The sequence below is a fragment of the Rhinoderma darwinii genome, unplaced genomic scaffold (genome assembly GCF_050947455.1).
Source record: "Rhinoderma darwinii isolate aRhiDar2 unplaced genomic scaffold, aRhiDar2.hap1 Scaffold_55, whole genome shotgun sequence".
Lineage (NCBI taxonomy): Eukaryota > Metazoa > Chordata > Amphibia > Anura > Rhinodermatidae > Rhinoderma > Rhinoderma darwinii.
The window spans coordinates 260,540-279,162 of NW_027464100.1; the positions used below are offsets into that span (position 1 = coordinate 260,540).

The following is an 18,623-nucleotide window of genomic DNA, read 5'->3' on the forward strand; positions in this document are numbered from 1 at the left end:
GCGGCTGCTACTACTGCAGCGACGCCACTATCGCAGAGCAGGGAGGTATCTCCCCGCTCTGCTATGTGCTAGCCGCACTTTAGCTCCTTGAAGGAGCGGAATCCCCGTGTTTTCGGGGATTCCGCTCCTGGACAGAGCGCTTGATGTCTCTGTCCATATCTGGGCAGTGACATCAGGGGAAACTCCTGAAGCGGAATCCCCGAACACATGGGGATTCCCCTTCAGGAGTTGCCGCTGATGTCACTGTCCAGATCTGCCCGGCCCGGATGCAAAGCTTTATGCAAACCGGCCGGGCAGAATGGCCGATTTTACCGGCCGGCACTCGGGCTCGGGCGCGACCCGGTTGTGTGAATCCCGCCTTAGGCCTCATTCACACGACAGGGTCCGAGTGTCGGCCGGGAAAATCGGCCGTTTTTGGCCGATTTTCCCGGCCGGTTTGCATCCGTTCCGACTCCGTTCCGGGGCGTGTTGCTGTTTTTACCGGCCGATTTGGACCCGATTTGCATCCGGTTTTTTCCCTGACCGTTTTTTAATCGGATTAATTTTTTGCACTTTACTTATTTTTTTATTATTATGTTCTGTCCCTCAAAGGTCAAAAAATACCTTTTTGGAACTTTTAATATTTTTTTTCTTTCTTTTACACCATGTTTTTCCCTGTAACTGGAGCTGCACAGCAGCCCCAGTTACAGGGGAAATCAGCCCTCTCACAGTGACGATTGTCACTAATAGGATTGTGCTAGGTCTAGTAAGACCCAGCAGCAGTCTGTCACTAACGGCACCCGGCGATCATGTGACCAGTCACATGATCACCGGGAGGAATAGAGACAGCACCGCTGCTGTCTCTATTTCTATACACAGCGTTCATTGAGCGTTGTGTAAAAAGACATCGTAGAAGACAGAAGCAGTGAAAGCTGCTTCTATCCTCTCCTCAGGGTCCCCGGCAGTCACGGACAGCCGGAGACCCGACATTCAGCTGCCCGATCGCGCGGGCAGCAAGTTAAAACCCGAGCCGTAAAAAGTCTATGGCTCGGGTTTTAAGGACCCTGACCGCTGGCCGTAAAAACACAGCCAGCGGTCGGGAACCGTAACAAGCAGGGGAAGGGAGCCAGCGCAGCTCTCCCTTCCACCTGCTGTACACCCCGACCCTGCCACATAGTATCACCAGCGTAGCCATTCGTCCGAATGGCATCAACTCCTCCTCCTCACATGCACTCTGCACTGTGAGGAGGAGAGAGTGCGCGAGTGACGGTTGACCCGGCCATCACTCGGGACACATTCCGGTGATGGCCGTGTATTACCCGGCCCCATAGACTTCTATGGGAGCCGGGCGGCCGGGTACCCGGCCGAATATAGGGCATGTCCTATTTTTTGACGGCCGGTTTTGCTGGCCCGTCAAAAAATCGGTCGTGTGAATAGCCCCATTAGTGGTCTATTATTCCTAATGCAGCCGGGTGCCGGCCGATTTATGAACGGCCGGCACCCGGCCGGGAAACCCTGTCGTGTGAATCCCGCCTTAATTCTGCAGTGTATTACTGACATACCTACCTACCTGCACTCATTATATTACACTCATCCATTATATACCTACCTGCACTCATTATATTACACTCATCCATTATATACCTACCTGCACTCACTACATTACACTCATACATTATATACCTACCTGCACTCATTATATTACACTCATACATTATATACCTACCTGCACTCATTATATTACACTCATCCATTATATACCTACCTGCACTCATTATATTACACTCATCCATTATATACCTACCTGCACTCATTATATTACACTCATATATTATATACCTACCTGCACTCATTATATTACACTCATCCATTATATACCTACCTGCACTCACTATATTACACTCATCCATTATATACCTACCTGCACTCTTTATATTACACTCATCCATTATATACCTACCTGCACTCACTACATTACACTCATACATTATATACCTACCTGCACTCATTATATTACACTCATACATTATATACCTACCTGCACTCATTATATTACACTCATCCATTATATACCTACCTGCACTCATTATATTACACTCATCCATTATATACCTACCTGCACTCATTATATTACACTCATATATTATATACCTACCTGCACTCATTATATTACACTCATCCATTATATACCTACCTGCACTCACTATATTACACTCATCCATTATATACCTACCTGCACTCTTTATATTACACTCATCCATTATATACATACCTGCACTCACTATATTACACTCATCCATTATATACCTACCTGAACTCACTATATTACACTCATCCATTATATACTTACATGCTGGCCCTTTAAGAAACGGCCTGGGCCTGCGCGCACTTGGGATCCGGCTGCCGTGAGCAGGAGACATCAGTGGACGTTAGCGACCTCGTGGTGGAGGAGGCTGTCAAGCAAGGTACAGGATCCAGCGACGGCGACCACTGGCAGGAGAGGGACCTGCCGCCAGCGTTACAATAACTTTACCCCAGTCCTCTGCAGTCCAATCAATATACTTAAAACAGGATGTCAGTCTGTCCTTGATGTTTTTCTTGCAGAAGTGGCTTCTTTGCAGCTCTTCTTGACACCAGTCCAGCCTCCAAAAGCCTTCACCTCACTGTGCGTGCAGATGCACTGACAGATGTCTGAGGAAGCTCTGCACTGCTGTTGAACCGATCCCATAGCTGAATCCTCTTTAGGAGAAGGTCCTGGTACTTGCTGGAATTTCATGGACACCCTGAAGCCTTCTTCATAGCAAATGAACCTCTCTCCTTGAAGTACTGGATGATCCGATAAATGGTTCATTTTGGGGTAATCTTACAAGCAGCAATGTCTTTGCCTGTAAGGCTCTTTTGATGCAAAGCAATGATAAGCAAGTTAACGACATCCACCGGGATCCGTTATATGTCAATGTGGTGATGTATCTAGACGACATCAAGATTTTCTCACCCGCTTTGACTACACATTGGAAACGTGTTCGACAGGTCTTTCAACGGTTGCTGGAGAATAAGCTCTGTGCAAAGTTGGAGAAGTGGGTCTTCCAGAAATCCTCCCTTCCCTTTCTAGATTATATAGTCTCTGACCAGGGATTGAAGATGGACACCAACAAAACATCTGCTGTGTTGAACTGGCTTTGTTCTCAGGGTCTCCGTGCAATTCAACGCTTTCTGGGATTTGCACATTTCTACCGGCAGTTTATTCCCCACTACTCTTCATTACTGGCGCCTATTTCAGCTCTTACAAAGAAAGGAGTGAATGCCAAAAATGAGACCCAAGAGACCAAATTGGCATTTCTTCAACTCAGTCTGTCTCTGCCGCCCCTATATTGCAGCATCCGGACATCTCCAAGCAATTCTTCTTTGAGGTGGATGCCTCTACTATCGATGCAGGTGCAGACCTGACGCAAAAAGGTCTTACCGGCAAGACTGTCACCTGCGGCTTCTTCTCCTAGTTATTTTCTCCTGCCGAGAAGAATTACTCTTAGAGATCAGGAGCTTCTGGCCATTGAATTGGCATTGGAAGAGTGGAAACATCTGCTAGAAGGGGTCATGCATCCTGTAATTATTTTCAGACCACGAATATTTGGTCTATCTACAGACCGCTCAGCGGTTGAATCCGCGCCAGGCCAGGTGGGCGCTCTTCTTTGCCTGATTTGAAATTCTGTTACATTTCCGTCCTGCCGAAAGGAATACTAAGGCTGACGCTCTGTCTCGGTGAATTGAAATTAACTTGGTTTTTATTTTTCCAAAGTACAATACAAAAGTATACAACATCCCAATGATACAGTCTCACATTGTTGTATACAGAACACAGAAAAAGCTTGCACCTTTAGATATCAGAAACGTGCCTCGGACGTTGACATACTGATATATTAACAGACAAACAAACATAAAAACAGACATACAAAGAGTGGTGGTGATAAATACAAGCAATTATACATATGAGATGTCAAAAAGGAACAGGATGATGCAGGATACGAAAACCATGTATAAGTTAGCACAGATACATTCACAGAGTGACAGAGTTCTTGCGGAGCAGAAGTTGAACATGGGGTAACTCCGTCCAAGGGGCCCATTGAGACAAACATTTCTGCCTATAACCTTTAGATGTAGCAAAGTGCAATACGTAATAGAAGTGAAGATAAACCCTGTTTAGCACCTCCGAGAGATTCAGAGCCTCAGCTGTTTTCCATCTCTTGGCTATATGGAATCTGGAAGCGATAAGAATATGGCTTATTGGCCACCTATATTCTAAAGGGATCTCATCCATCTGCATATCCAATAAAGCCAATGCAGGGGAAGGTAAAAGTTCTGCTCCCATTAATTCTGATATGTAGCGGAAGATAAGCTTCCAGAATGGGTAGACTGATTTACATGTCCACCATAGATGAAATAATGTGCCCCTTGCTCCACATTCCCTCCAACACAAAGGAGAAGCCCTGGCTTGCATATGTTGTAACAGGTGTGAGGTACCAACGAAACTGAATTTTCCTAACGGCTTCTATATGATTGACACATTTGGATATCCTATGTGAGTGATGTAAAGCAGCCCTCCAGTCCTCCTCCGAGAACTCCCGACCCATATCCGTCTCCCACTGAGACATGTATTTCAATTTGAGAAATGAGCTGTGGGTGTTTAAGGACAAGTAAGCTGAGGCCAAACCTTTCAGCGATGTAATATCCGAATCTGTCTCGGTGATTTGATGACTCTGATCAAGTGAAACATATTATATCGATCCTTCTCGCATCATTCTGGTGGCTCCGGTCCTACTGAAGGATATCCATCATCGTAAAACCTTTGTTCCCTCAGCCAGAAGAAGGACAGTGCTTTCCTGGGGACATAACCCTAAACTGGCCGGTCACGCAGGAGTGCGTAAAACCAGAGAGCTCATTTCTCATCAATTTTGGTAGCCAGCCATGGTCCAGGATGTTCAGGACTATGTGGCTTCCTGTTCCTTCTGCTCCCAGAACAAGACCTCCAAGTCCAGACCACCTGGTCTTCTTCTACCTCTTCCAGTCCCTGATTCTCTGTGGCAACATATTGCGATGGACATTGTGAGGGATCTACTCCTTTCATCCAAATGCAATACCATCTGGCCGGTGGTAGATCGCTTATTCAAAATGGCACATTTTGGTCTTTTGTCTTGTTTGCCTTCTGCTCCTCATCTTGCCGGTCTCTTTATACAGCATATATTTCGCCTGCATGTTCTTTCCCATCATATTGTTTCAGGCCACGGTGTACAGTTCACCTAAAGATTTTGGAGAGCTCTGTGTGGCCTGCTGGAAGTCAAGTCAGATCTTTCTTCTGAATACCATCCACAGTTCAATGGCCAAGTGGAGAGGGTCAACCAGATCCTAGAGAACTTTCGACACCATTTCAGGCAACGTGTCCGCTAGTATCAATTGTATCAGTTATTACAAAATGTTTCTTCACATTTAAGTGTTTTATCTGCTGCTGGGGCGCAATCGCCACCTCCTCAATTTGCTGCCTTCAGTCCTGGATTGCATCTTCCAACTCCTCCACGTTACAAAGGCGACTCCAAGCCTTGTAGAGGATTAAATCAATGCACAATCCGTTTTGAGCTAGTAGCGCAGCAATTAGCTTCCGACCACGCTAAGGTAGCCAACATCTTGTCTCTACTGTCTGGTGAGGCGCAGGCCTGGGCTTCACCTCTATGGAAAAGGAAAAACCCATCATCTTTGTTATCCAAGAATTTTTCACGACTTTTAAAAAAGTCATCATCTGCTTCTTCGTCACTACTCCAGTAGGACAATATACCATCCAGTTTTGCACATTATCCACAGAGTTACAGTGGAACATTGATTCTCTTGTCGCTATGTTTTGGAAAGGTCTGGCAGACCGCATCAAGGATGAACAGGCCCTGTATTAACTACCGAGGTCTTAATGAAATCACGATAATAAAAAAAAACACGTTCATTTCCAAGCTCTTTGACTGACTGCAAGGTGCTAAGATTTTCACCAAGCTAGACTTACGTGGTACTTACAATTTGATTCACATCTGTGAAGGGAATGAGGGAAAAATCATGTTTAACACTAGAGATGGAAACCATGAATATCTAATTGTGCTTTTTGGTCTCAGAAATCCCCCGGCTGTCTTTCAAGAACATGTTAACGACATTTTGCAAGATCTATTATACGGCTGTGTTTTGTTATATTTGGATGCCATTTTTGTTTTCTCCCCAGACCACTATACTCATCGCAAGCAATAGAGTCTTGTTCTGCACCGACTTACAGAGAATCATCTATATGCCAAGCTTAAAAAATTGCTTTTTGAGTGATCCAGACTGTCTTTTGTAGGATATATCTCTGATCAAGGAATTCAAATAGATCCAGCAGTACTTAAATTGTCTAGTCCCCATGGACTCAAAGCCATACAACGACTTCCTGAAGTTACTAATTATGATCGACAATTAATTCCTACATTTTCTTACCTGGTGGCACCCATCTCTGCTATCACCAAAATGGGTTTCATTGCCAAAATTCGGACTTCTAAAGCTGTTTCTGCTTTCCTCAGCCTTAAACAGGCCTTCTTCTCTGCCTTAGTTCTCCATGGACCGGACTACAGTAAAACCTCCATCTTGGAGAAGCAGGTCTCATCTGTAAGGAGTGCGTGCTGTTCTTTTTCAAAAAAATGATAAAGCAAAAACACTTTCCTGTGGATTCTTCTCCAATGCCTTGTCCCCTACCCAGAAAAATGATGGCATTGGAGATCAGGAACTCTTGGCCATAAAATTAGCTCTCGAAGAATGGAGACGTTTGCTAGAAGGTGCTCATTATGCCATCATTGTCTACACCGACCACAAAAATGTATTGTATCTGCAAACGGCATATAAACTAAACCCTCATCAAGCAGGTTGGACTTGGCTTACCAAGTTGCTCTGGTTGTACTGTAATCTGGTTCGTAGTTGACTGTTTTTTGAAGATGGCACACTTTATTCCTCTGACCGGCCTTTCTTCTGCTAAAAGTCTGTCTAATCTCTTCAGTAAACACATTTTTCATCTGCGATGACTCCCTAAGCATATCGTGTTCGATAGAGGAGTGAAATTTACTTCAAAGTTCTAAAGGCCACTCTGCAAGTTGTTTGAAGTTAACTTGGATTTTCTTTCCGCCTACCACCATTAATCTAATGGAGAATTGGAATGGTTCAACCAGGTTTTGGAAAACTTTTTCAGCAATTTTGTGTCCGCACTTCAAGATGACTGGACTAGTCTCCTTCCCTGGGCAGAGTTTGCTTATAATAACTACACCTGGGAATTCACACCTTTTTTCTTGATTTATGGACAGCATCCAAGAATCCCTCTGCCAGTTCCAACACTGTCCAAAGTTCCAGCAGCCAGTTTCACTCAATTTTTGCACAAAGGGCAGGAGGCCAAGGAGTCTATAAGTAAAGGAGTAGGCCGATTGAAGGGAAATGCATACAAGAAGTATAGAGTTCCTCCACAATTCCACCCAGGAGACAAGGTCTAGTTATCCACCAAGTACATTTGTTTGAGGACCCACTGTTTTAAATTGGATCCTTGGTTTTCTACAAGCTCCAACTCCCACAGTCTTTGAAAACTCCCAAATGTTTTCATGTGCCTCTTCCCAAGTCTCTGTTCCGGAATCACTTCTCCAAGAAGTTTCCTCGTTCTCCTGCTTCCTCCACTCCTGATAGAGAGTATGAAGTCAACGGGATTCTGGGCACCAAGAGGTCCAGAGGGAAGCTCCGGTACCTGGTCAATTAGAAAATCTTTGGTCTGAGGAGAAATCTTGGGAACCTGAGGAAAATGATCATGCTTCATCTCTCCTCTGGAAATGTTGTCTTCACTTTCCCCACAAGGCTAAAAAGAGGGGGCATAAGGCTCTCTGTGGCTGCCATATACTTACCTCTACATGACGTCCTCTGGCTCCTGGCCACCACCACATACCTCCATCACTACGTGACATACACCTACTAACCCACACTTACTATATTGCACACATCCATTACATACCTACCTTCCTACCTGCACTCACTATATAACACTCATCCATTATATACCTACCTATCTGCACTCACTATATTACACTCATCCAATATATACCTACCTATCTGCACTCACTATATTACACTCATCGATTATATACCTACCTATCTGCACTCACTATATTACACTCATCGATTATATACCTACCTACCCAAACTCACCAATTTACACTCATCTATTATATACTTCTTTGCACTCACTAAATAACACACTTCCATTTTACACAAACCTACCCACACTCACTATATTATACTCATCCATTACCATTTATTTTAGCCTCTTTAGGGCTCTATGTGCTCTGACCCTTTTCTAGGGCATCTGTTTTTGGCCCCACACAGGCACCATTTCAGTGGTCCTCGGGCACTATTTATATAGTCCTTACTCGGGAACCATTTCTATGGTCTTCATCTAGGTACCATTTATTTTGCCTCTTTAGGGCTCTCTTTGTTTTGGCCCTTTTCTAGGGCATCATCTGTTTTTGGCCACACGCAGGCACCATTTCAGTGGTCCTCGGGCACTATTTATATGGTCCTTTCTCGGGCACCATTTCTATGGTCCTCATTTGGGTACCATTTATTTTGGCCTCTTTAGGGCTCTATTTGTTTTGACCCTTTTCTAGGGCATCTGTTTTTGGCCACACGCAGGCACCATTTCAGTGGTCCTCGGGCACTATTTATATAGTCCTTTCTCAGGAACCATTTCTATGGTCTTCATCTAGGTACCATTTATTTGGCCTCTTTAGGGCTCTCTTTGTTTTGGCCCTTTTCTAGGGCATCATCTGTTTTTGGCCACACGCAGGCACCATTTCAGTGGTCCTCGGGCACTATTTATATGGTCCTTTCTCGGGCACCATTTCTATGGTCCTCATTTGGGTACCATTTATTTTGGCCTCTTTAGGGCTCTATTTGTTTTGACCCTTTTCTAGGGCATCTGTTTTTGGCCACACGCAGGCACCATTTCAGTGGTCCTCGGGCACTATTTATATAGTCCTTACTCAGGAACCATTTCTATGGTCTTCATCTATGTACCATTTATTTGGCCTCTTTAGGGCTCTCTTTGTTTTGGCCCTTTTCTAGGGCATCATCTGTTTTTGGCCACACGCAGGCACCATTTCAGTGGTCCTCGGGCACTATTTATATGGTCCTTTCTCGGGCACCATTTCTATGGTCCTCATTTGGGTACCATTTATTTTGGCCTCTTTAGGGCTCTATTTGTTTTGACCCTTTTCTAGGGCATCTGTTTTTGGCCACACGCAGGCACCATTTCAGTGGTCCTCGGGCACTATTTATATAGTCCTTACTCGGGAACCATTTCTATGGTCTCCATCTAGGTACCATTTATTTGGCCTCTCTAGGGCTCTCTTTGTTTTGACCCTTTTCTAGGGCATCATCTGTTTTTGGCCACACGCAGGCACCATTTCAGTGGTCCTCGGCCACTATTTATATAGTTCTTACTCAGGAACCATTTCTATGGTCCTCATTTGGGTACCATTTATTTGGCCTCTTTAGGGCTCTCTTTGTTTTGGCCCTTTTCTAGGGCAACATCTCGTTGTAACCTTTCATCTACAGCGTAATCTCGCGAGATTACGCTGTGCTCTACTGTAACTACCATAGACACATTAACGAAGTGCAGGGATTGTGAATAGACATCCCGTGGAATGTCTATTCACTGTCAAAACTGTCTTCGGTATTGTTAATGTGTTAGTATAAGACAGCACATAGCGATCTAAAAGAATCCCTATGTGCTGCCTAAATGAATGGAGAGGAGTGCATGACGCTGATTGGTCAGCGTCATACACTCCTCTGTACAACGCCCACTTGGTCTGAAGTAAAAACACGCCCACTTGGGCATTAAGACACTCATTAGCATAAATCTAAAATCGCTAATAAAGTGGTGAAAATAGATCGTTTTTTTTAAAATAGAAAGCATTACTGTCACCTACATTACAGCGCCGATCTCCTAATGTATGAGATTGGGCACTTATAATGTGGTGACAGAGCCTCTTTAATCCCCTCCCGCTGTGGCCACTTTTGACCTTCCTGACAGAGCCTCATTTTTCAAAGCTGACATGTTTCACTTATGTGGTAATAACTCCAGAATGCTTTTACCTATCCAAGCGATTCTGAGGTTGTTTTCTCGTGACACATTGGACTTTATGTTACTGGCAAAATTTCCCCGATACATTCAGTATTTAATTGTGAAAAACACCAAAATTAGCATTTTTCTCAATTTGAATGTATCTGCTTGTAAGACAGGCAGTTATAACACACAAAAATTTTGCTAATTAACATCCCCCATATGTCTACTTTAGATTGGCCTCTGTTTTTGAAAATCCTTTTATTTTTCTAGGACGTTACAAGGCTTAGAAACTTAGCAGCAATTTCTCACATTTTCAAGAAAATTTCAAAAGGCTATTTTTACAGGGGCCAGTTCAGCTGTGAAGTGGCTTTGAGGTCCTTATATATTAGAAACCCCCAATAAGTCACCCCATTTTAAAAACTGCACCCCTCAAAGTATTCAAAACAGCATTTAGAAAGTTTCTTAACCCTTTAGACATTTCACAGGAATTAAGGCAAACTAGAGGTGAAATTTACAAAGTTCATTATTTTTTTCCAGAAATTCAATTTGAATCCATTTTTTTTGTACCACAGAAGGTTTTACCAGAGAAATACAACTTAATATTTATTTCCCAGGTTCTGCAGTTTTAGGAAATATCCCACATGTAGCTCTAGTGTGATAAAGGACTGAAGCACCGGCCTCAGAAGCAAATTAGCACCTAGTGGATTTTGGGCCTCCTTTTTATTAGAATATATTTTAGGCACCATGTCAGCTTTGAAGAGGTCTTGTGGAACTAAAACAGTGGAAACTCCCCAAAAGTGACCCCATTTGGGAAACTACACCCCTCAAGGAATTTATTTAGGGGTGTAGCAAGCATTTTGACCCGCCAGTTTTTTTGCAAAAATTTTTGGAACTAAGCCATGAAAATTAAAATCTACATTTTTTACCACAACATTTGTAGAGCAATTTCTCCCGAGTAAAACAATACCCCACATGTGGTAATAAACGGTTGTTTGGACACACGGCAGGGCTGAGAAGGGAAAGAGCACCATTTGGCCCTTGGAGCTCAAATTTAGCAGGAATGGTTTGCGGAGGCCATGTCTCATTTGCAAAGCCCCTGAGGGGACAAAACAGTGGAAACCCCCAACAAGTGACCCCATTTTGGAAACTACACCCCATGAGGAAATTATCTAGGGGTATAGTGAGCATTTTGACCCCACAGGTTTTTTGCAGACATTTTTGGAAGTAGGCTGTGTAAATGAAAATCAAATTTTTTTCAAATAAAATGTAGGCTTAGCTATTTTTTTTTTCATTTCCACAAGGACTAAAGGAGAAAAAGCACCATAAAATTTGTAAAGAAATTTCTCCCGAGTAAAACAGTACCCCACATGTGGTAATAAATGGCTGTTTGGACACACGGCGAGGCTGAGAAGGGAAAGAGCGCCATTTGGCTTTTGGAACTCAAATTTAACAGGAAGGCCATGTTGCATTTGCAAAGCCCCTGAGGGGACAAAACAGTGGAAACCCCCAACAAGTGACCCCATTTTGGAAACTACACCCCATGAGGAAATTATCTAGGGGTACAGTGAGCAGTTTGACCCTACAGGCGTTTTACAGAACTTATTGGAAGTAGGCCGTAAAAATGAAAATCTACATTTTTTCAAAGAAAATGTAGGTTTAGCTAATTTTTTTTCATTTCCACAAGGACTTAAGGAGAAAAAGCATTTGTAAAGCAATTTCTCCCGAGTAAAACAATACCCCACATGTGGTCATAAACATCTGTTTGGACACACGGTAGGGATCAGAATGGAAGGAGCACCATTTGGATTTTGGAATGGTTTCTGGGCGCCATGTCACATTTGCTGAGCCCCTGTAGTACTAGTAGTCATTTGTGTTGCACATGATTAGAAATTCCCATGTAGCCCCAACCTAAAGCATAAAGTTCCTTCATGGGCAAAGCTGCCAACAAAAATAGGTATTTCCCATGATGCAGTAAAGTGATTTGGAAGGATATGGGGGCTGTAGATGGGATCTGCTCCCAATCGTACACGCATTCTCATATGTCTCACTATAGAGACTCTCTTCATGTAAGGGGCAGACATTACAAGATATCTGCAACCCCGGCATTATTCCCCATGTAGAAGATCATTCCCACAAAAATCCTTCATGTGTCTACAACTGTCCATAAAAGAGAGTCATTCATTCCTAAATATGTCACCAATCTTTCCTGATTACGCCATTTTATGGGTGCAACACGTCCGGCCATGTGTAGCAGTATACATATATACTCTATGTGAATAACGCAGACAATACATTCATATTAAATAGTCACCTACCTCTTGTAACTTACCTGTTCACCACATAGGAGTAGGACTGATGACATCATATGAAGACACGTCATCTCTAAAAAGGGAAGAAAAAACAGTAAATAGATTGTAAATAAAAATAATAATTCTCAGTTAGACCCCGTTTACACAGAGTTTTTTTGCAGGCAGAAAAATCTGCCTCAAAATTCATTCAGGAATGGAAAATCTGCCTGCAAATTCTTGCCGCTATTTTCGTGGCCTTTTTCGCTGCATTTTTCGGGTAAAAAACGGCGGAAAGAAAGAGTATGCCGCTTTTTTGTAACACAAGCGGCTGAAAGCCGCCGCGGAAAAAAACGCCTCCGCCTCCCATTGAAATCAATGGGAGGTGGTTTGGGACTTTTTTTTACACTAAATCTGATACGGTTTCCGCATAAAAAAAACTTTGTGTGAACTGGGCCTTACAGATGTGTTAACCCTTAACTTGCATCAAGTTATACAATGTATCATAATACCAATTCAATACAATCTCGTGCCATCTAGCAAAAAAAAGCAACATACACTTGTTTTTAACATGGGAGTCTATGGGCGACATATGGCATCCGTCGGAGTAAATACTTTCTTTTACATCGTCGTTTAACATCTCGCGCCATATATCTCGGGTTAGGCCCCATGCACATGACCGTATTTTCATCTATCCGTAAATACTGTCGGTAAATACGAATCCGTAGTCATCCGTATATATATGGAACGATATCCGCAAATACGGTCTGTAGTGCATCCGTATTTGATCCGTATATACGTATACGTAAAAAAAAAGGGAGGCTGCAAATGATGTCACTAACATGTTGCTTAGCAACGCTTCTGTAAATACGGATGGTTTATGCATACACATCCGTAGCCGTCCATATATACGGAAGCGCCCATAGGCTTCTATGGGAGAGTGGCAGGTTCTATCATTTTTTCAGCAAAAATACAGAAAGGTGTCCGTGGCCAATAGAAATGAATGGGTCCGTAATTACGGATGAAAAATACGGTCGTTTGCATGGGGCCGAAGACATAAGTTAAAGAGGCTCTGTCACCAGATTTTGTAATCCCTATCTGCTATTGCAGCAGATCGGCGCTGCAATGTAGATTACAGTAACGTTTTTATGTTTAAAAAAACGAGCATTTTTGACCAAGTTATGACCACTTTTGTATTTATGCAAATGAGGCTTTCTAAAGTCCAACTGGGCGTGTTTACAGTAAAAGTACAACTGGGCGTGTATTATGTGTGTTACATCGGGGCGTGTTTACTTCTTTTACTAGCTGGGCGTTCTGACGAGAAGTATCATCCACTTCTCTTCACAACGCCCAGCTTCTGGCAGTGCAGACACAGCGTGTTCTCGAGAGATCACGCTGTGTCGTCACTCACTTCCTGCCCCATGTCCTGCATCGTGTCGGACGAGCGAGGACACATCGGCACCAGAGGCTACAGTTGATTCTGCAGCAGCATCGGCGTTTGCAGGTAAGTCGATGTAGCTACTTACCTGCAAACGCTGATGCTGCTGCAGAATCAACTGTAGCCTCTGGTGCCGATGTGGCCGACACGATGCAGGACCTGGGGCAGGAAGTGAGTGACGTCACAGCGTGATCTCTCGAGAACACGCTGTGTGTCTGCACTGCCAGAAGCTGGGTGGTAACGAAGAGAAGTGGATGATGTTGATTCGTCAGCATCATACACTCCCATTCCTAACGCCCAGCTAGTAAAAGAAGTAAAAACGCCCAGATGTAACACACATAATACACGCCCAGTTGTACTTTTACTGTAAACTCGCCCAGTTGTACTTTTGCAAGCCTCATTTGCATAAATACAAAAATGGTCATAACTTGGCCAAAAATGCTCGTTTTTTTAAAAATAAAAACGTTACTGTAATCTACATTGCAGCGCCGATCTGCTGCAATAGCAGATAGGGGTTGCAAAATCTGGTGACAGAGCCTCTTTAAGGAAGGACACTTCTGTATATCTGCCCAGAGAAAACCCAGACAACTGTTGTCACCCAAATCGTCCACACTCCTGAATGGCAAGACTGCTTAGTAATGTAACGCTACAGTATGGTGAGGTGACATATCACTTCATAACTAGACAGATTTACTATTTATATAGAGATGTGATAAAATCAATGCTACGGGGGCTGAAGGGAGGCAGAAAAGAAGAACGTTTTGCTTCTGAGTTATTTCCTGTTAACCCTTTCCTGTCGCTGCACTGGCTATTTATGTAAAGGAAAGGGTATTTAAATATGGCGCCTGCTCAGAAGCAGAGCGGGCGTCATAGCCGCTGGGTCTCTGCTGTGTAACACCGGCTCACACGCGGCAAGATGGTGGGAGCCGGTGTGTTCCTCTAGCAGCTGGCCGCCTTGTGAACGCTCCCAGCCCTGCTATAGGAAGATTGCTATTAGGACCTGCCTGTGGCAGGTCTCAATAACAAAGTACTGATTTCACCATAGACTGCAATACTGTGATATTGCAGTCTATGGCACAAGCGATCCAATGATCGCAGGTACAAATCCCCTAGAGGGGCTAAAAAACAATAAAAATAATTCCCTAGATCACAATATAAAAATAAACATAAACACATTAGGTATCCCTGCGTCCGAAAATACCCAAACTATAATAATATAAAAATATTTATCCAATATGGTGAACACCGTAGCGTGAAAAAAAAAATGTCTGAATCGCTATTTTTTTGCCATTACAACCGCCCACAAAATTGAATGAAGTGTTTGAAATGCCCGATATTCCCCAAAATGGTATCAATAAAAACCACATCTTTCCACGTACAAAAAGACGCCTTACACAGCCCTGTACACAGAAATATAAAAACGTTATTATGGGGGTCACAATATGGTGCAAATATTTTTTTCAAACTTTGTCGTTTTTTTAAAGGTAATAAAACATAACAAAAACTATATAAATTTGGTATCACCGCGATCGTACTGACCCTCAGAATAAAGGTAACACGTCACTTTCACTGTACAGTGAACACCGTATAAACGAAATCCATAAGAAAATGCCGGCCTGCTGTTTTTTTCCAATTCCACTCCATTCTAAAAAAAAAATTCCAGCTTCCCAGTACATCACACATAATATTAACCCCTTCCCTCTTTAGCCACTTTTGACCTTCCTGACAGAGCCTCATTTTTCAAATCTGACATGTTTCCCTTTATGTGGTAATAACTTCGGAATGCTTTAACCTATCCAAGCGATTCTGAGATTGTTTTCTCATGACACATTGGACTTTATGTTACTGGCAAAATTTGCTCGATACATACAGTATATAAATGTGAAAAACACCAAAATGTAACGAAAAATTGCAAAAATTAGCATTTTTCTAAATTTAAATGTATCTGCCTGCAGATAGTAATACCACACACAATTATTGCTAATTAACATCCCCCATATGTCTACTTTAGATTGGCCTCGTTTTTTGAACATCCTTTTATTTTTCTAGGATATTACAAGGCTTAGAACTTTAGCAGCAATTTCTCACATTTTCAAGAAAATTTCAAAAGGCTATTTTTACAGGGGCCAGTTCAGTTGTGAAGTGGCTTTGAGGTCCTTAGATCTTAGAAACCACCAAAAAGTCACCCCATTTTAAAAACTTCACCCCTCAAAGTATTCAAAACAGCATTTAGAAAGTTTCTTAACCCTTTAGACGTTTCACAGGAATTAAACAAAAGTAGAGGTGAAATTTACAAACTAAATTTTTTGTTGTTGCAGAAATTAATTTTTAATCCATTTTTTTTGTAACACAAAGTTTAACCAGAGAAACGCAACTCAATATTTATTGCCCAGGTTCTGCAGTTTTAGGAAATATCTCACATGTGGTCCTAGTGTGCTAATGGACTGAAGCACCGGCCTCAGAAGCAAAGGAGCAACTAGAGGATTTTGGGGTCTCCTTTTTATTAGAATATATTTTAGGCTTCACGTCAGTTTTGAAGGGCTCTTGTGGTACCAAAACAGTGGAAACCCCCCAAAAGTGACCCCATTTGGGAAACTACACCCCTCGAAGGAATTTATTTAGGGGTATAGTGAGAAATTTGACAAGACAGTTTTTTTGCAGAAATTTTTTGGAAGTAGGCTGTGAAAATGAAAATCTACATTCTTTCAAATAAAATGTAGGTTTAGCAATTTTTTTTTTATTTCCAAAAGGACTAAAGGAGAAAAAGCACCGCAACATTTGTAGAGCGATTTCTCCCGAGTAAAAGAATACTCCACATGTGGTCATAAACGTCTGTTTGGACACATAGCAGGGCTTAGAAGGGAAAGAACGCTATTTGACTTTTGGAGCTCAAATTTAGCAGGAATGGTTTGCGGAGGCCATGTCGCATTTGCAAAGCCCCTGAGGGACCAAAACAGTGGAAACCCCCCACAAGTGGCCCCATTTTGGAAACTGCACCCCTTGAGGAAATTATATAGGGGTATAGTGAGCATTTTGACACTGCAGGTTTTTTGCAGAAATTATTGGAAGTAGGCCGTGAAAATGAAAATCGATATTCTTTCAAAGAAAATGTAGGTTTAGCTAATTTTTTCTCATTTCCACAAGGATTAAAGGAGAAAAAGCTCCACAAAATTTGTAAAGCAATTTCTCCCGAGTAAAACAATACCCCACATGTGGTAATAAATTGCTGTTTGGACACACGGCAAGGCTTAGAAGGGAAAGAACTCCATTTGGCTTTTGGAGCTCAAATTTAGCAGGAATGGCCAGGACACATTTTCAGAGCCCTTGAGGGGACAAAACAATGAAAACGCCAAAAAAGTGACCCCATTTTGGAAACTACACCCCTTGAAGATCTACGTGTGTGGTGATCATTTTGACCCCCACAGGTGTTTCATAGAATTTATTAGAATTGGGCAGTGAAAATAAAAACAATCCTTTTTCATCAATAAGATGTAGCTTTAGGTCAACATTTTTAATTTTCTCAACAAATAAAGGAAAAAAAGAACCCCCCCCCCCCCAATATTTGTAAAGCAATTTCTCCTGAGTACGGCAATACCCCATTTGTGGTCATAAACTGCTGTTTGGGCACATGGCAAGGAACAGAAGAGAAGGAGCGGCATTTCGCTTTTGGAGCCCAGATATTGCTGGATTGGTTTCTTGACACCATGTCACTTTTGCAAAGCCCCTAAGGTACCAGTACAGTGGAAACTACCCAAAAGTGACTCCATTTGTGATACTACACCCCTTCAGGAATTAATCTAGGGGTGTAGTGAGCATTTTGACCCCACAGCTGTTTCATAGATTTTATTTGAATTGGGCAGTGAAAATAAAAATTACATTTTTTTTCCCAATAAGACGTAGCTTTAGCTCAAAAATTTTCATTTTCTCAAAAAATAAAGTAGAAAAAGAACCCAAAATTTGTTAAGCAATTTCTCCCGACTACGGCAATACCCCATATGTGGTTATAAACTCATTTTTGGGCACACAGCAGGGCTCAGAAGGGAAGGAGCGCAATTTAGCTTTTGGAGTACAGATTTTGCTGGATTGGTTTCTGGTCGTTATGTCGCATTTGCAAAACCCCTGTGGGACCAAAACAGTGGAAACCCCCCCAAAAGTGATCCCCATTTTGGAAACTACACCCCTCAATGCATTTACATAGTGGTGTAGTGAGCATGTTAACTCTGCAGCTGTTTTGCATAAATTAGTGTGCACTCGATATTGCAGAGTGAAAATGGGATATTTTCCATAGATATGCCAATATGTGGTGCCCAGCTTGTGCCACCATAACAAGACCGCGTTCTAATTATTATGCTGTGTTTCCCGGTTTTAGAATCACCCTACATGGGGCCCTAATCTTTTGCCTGGACATTTGACAGGGCTCATTGCGAGAGTACCATGCGAAATTGAGGCCTAATTTGGCGATTTACACAGAATTGGTTCACAATTGCAGAGGCTCAGATGGGAAATAATAAAATAAACCCCCTAGAAGTGACCCCATTTTAGAAACTACACCCCTCGAGGCATTTAGTAAGGGGTGTAGTGAGCATTTTCACCCCACAGGTTTTTTCCATAAATAAATGTGCTGCGTATGGTGCAAAGTAAAAATTAAATTTTTTCCCCAGAATTGCCAATTCAGTGGCAAGTATGTCGTGCCCAGCTTAGGACACTGTAGACACACACCCCAAAAATTGTTAAAAGGGTTCTCCCGGGTATGGCGGCGCCATATATG

The 18,623-nt window shown here is 42.6% G+C and overlaps 1 long non-coding RNA gene across 1 annotated transcript in view; it reads right to left on the bottom strand.

Annotated features, from left to right (window-relative positions):
* Positions 1-12,424: 12,424 nt before the first annotated feature.
* The window catches only part of LOC142723481 (uncharacterized), a 122,276-nt gene continuing 116,077 nt past the window's right edge, over positions 12,425-18,623 (bottom strand). The window contains exon 3 of the long non-coding RNA XR_012875674.1: positions 12,425-12,514. This is a non-coding gene — a long non-coding RNA (uncharacterized LOC142723481). The remainder of the gene's footprint in view (positions 12,515-18,623) is intronic.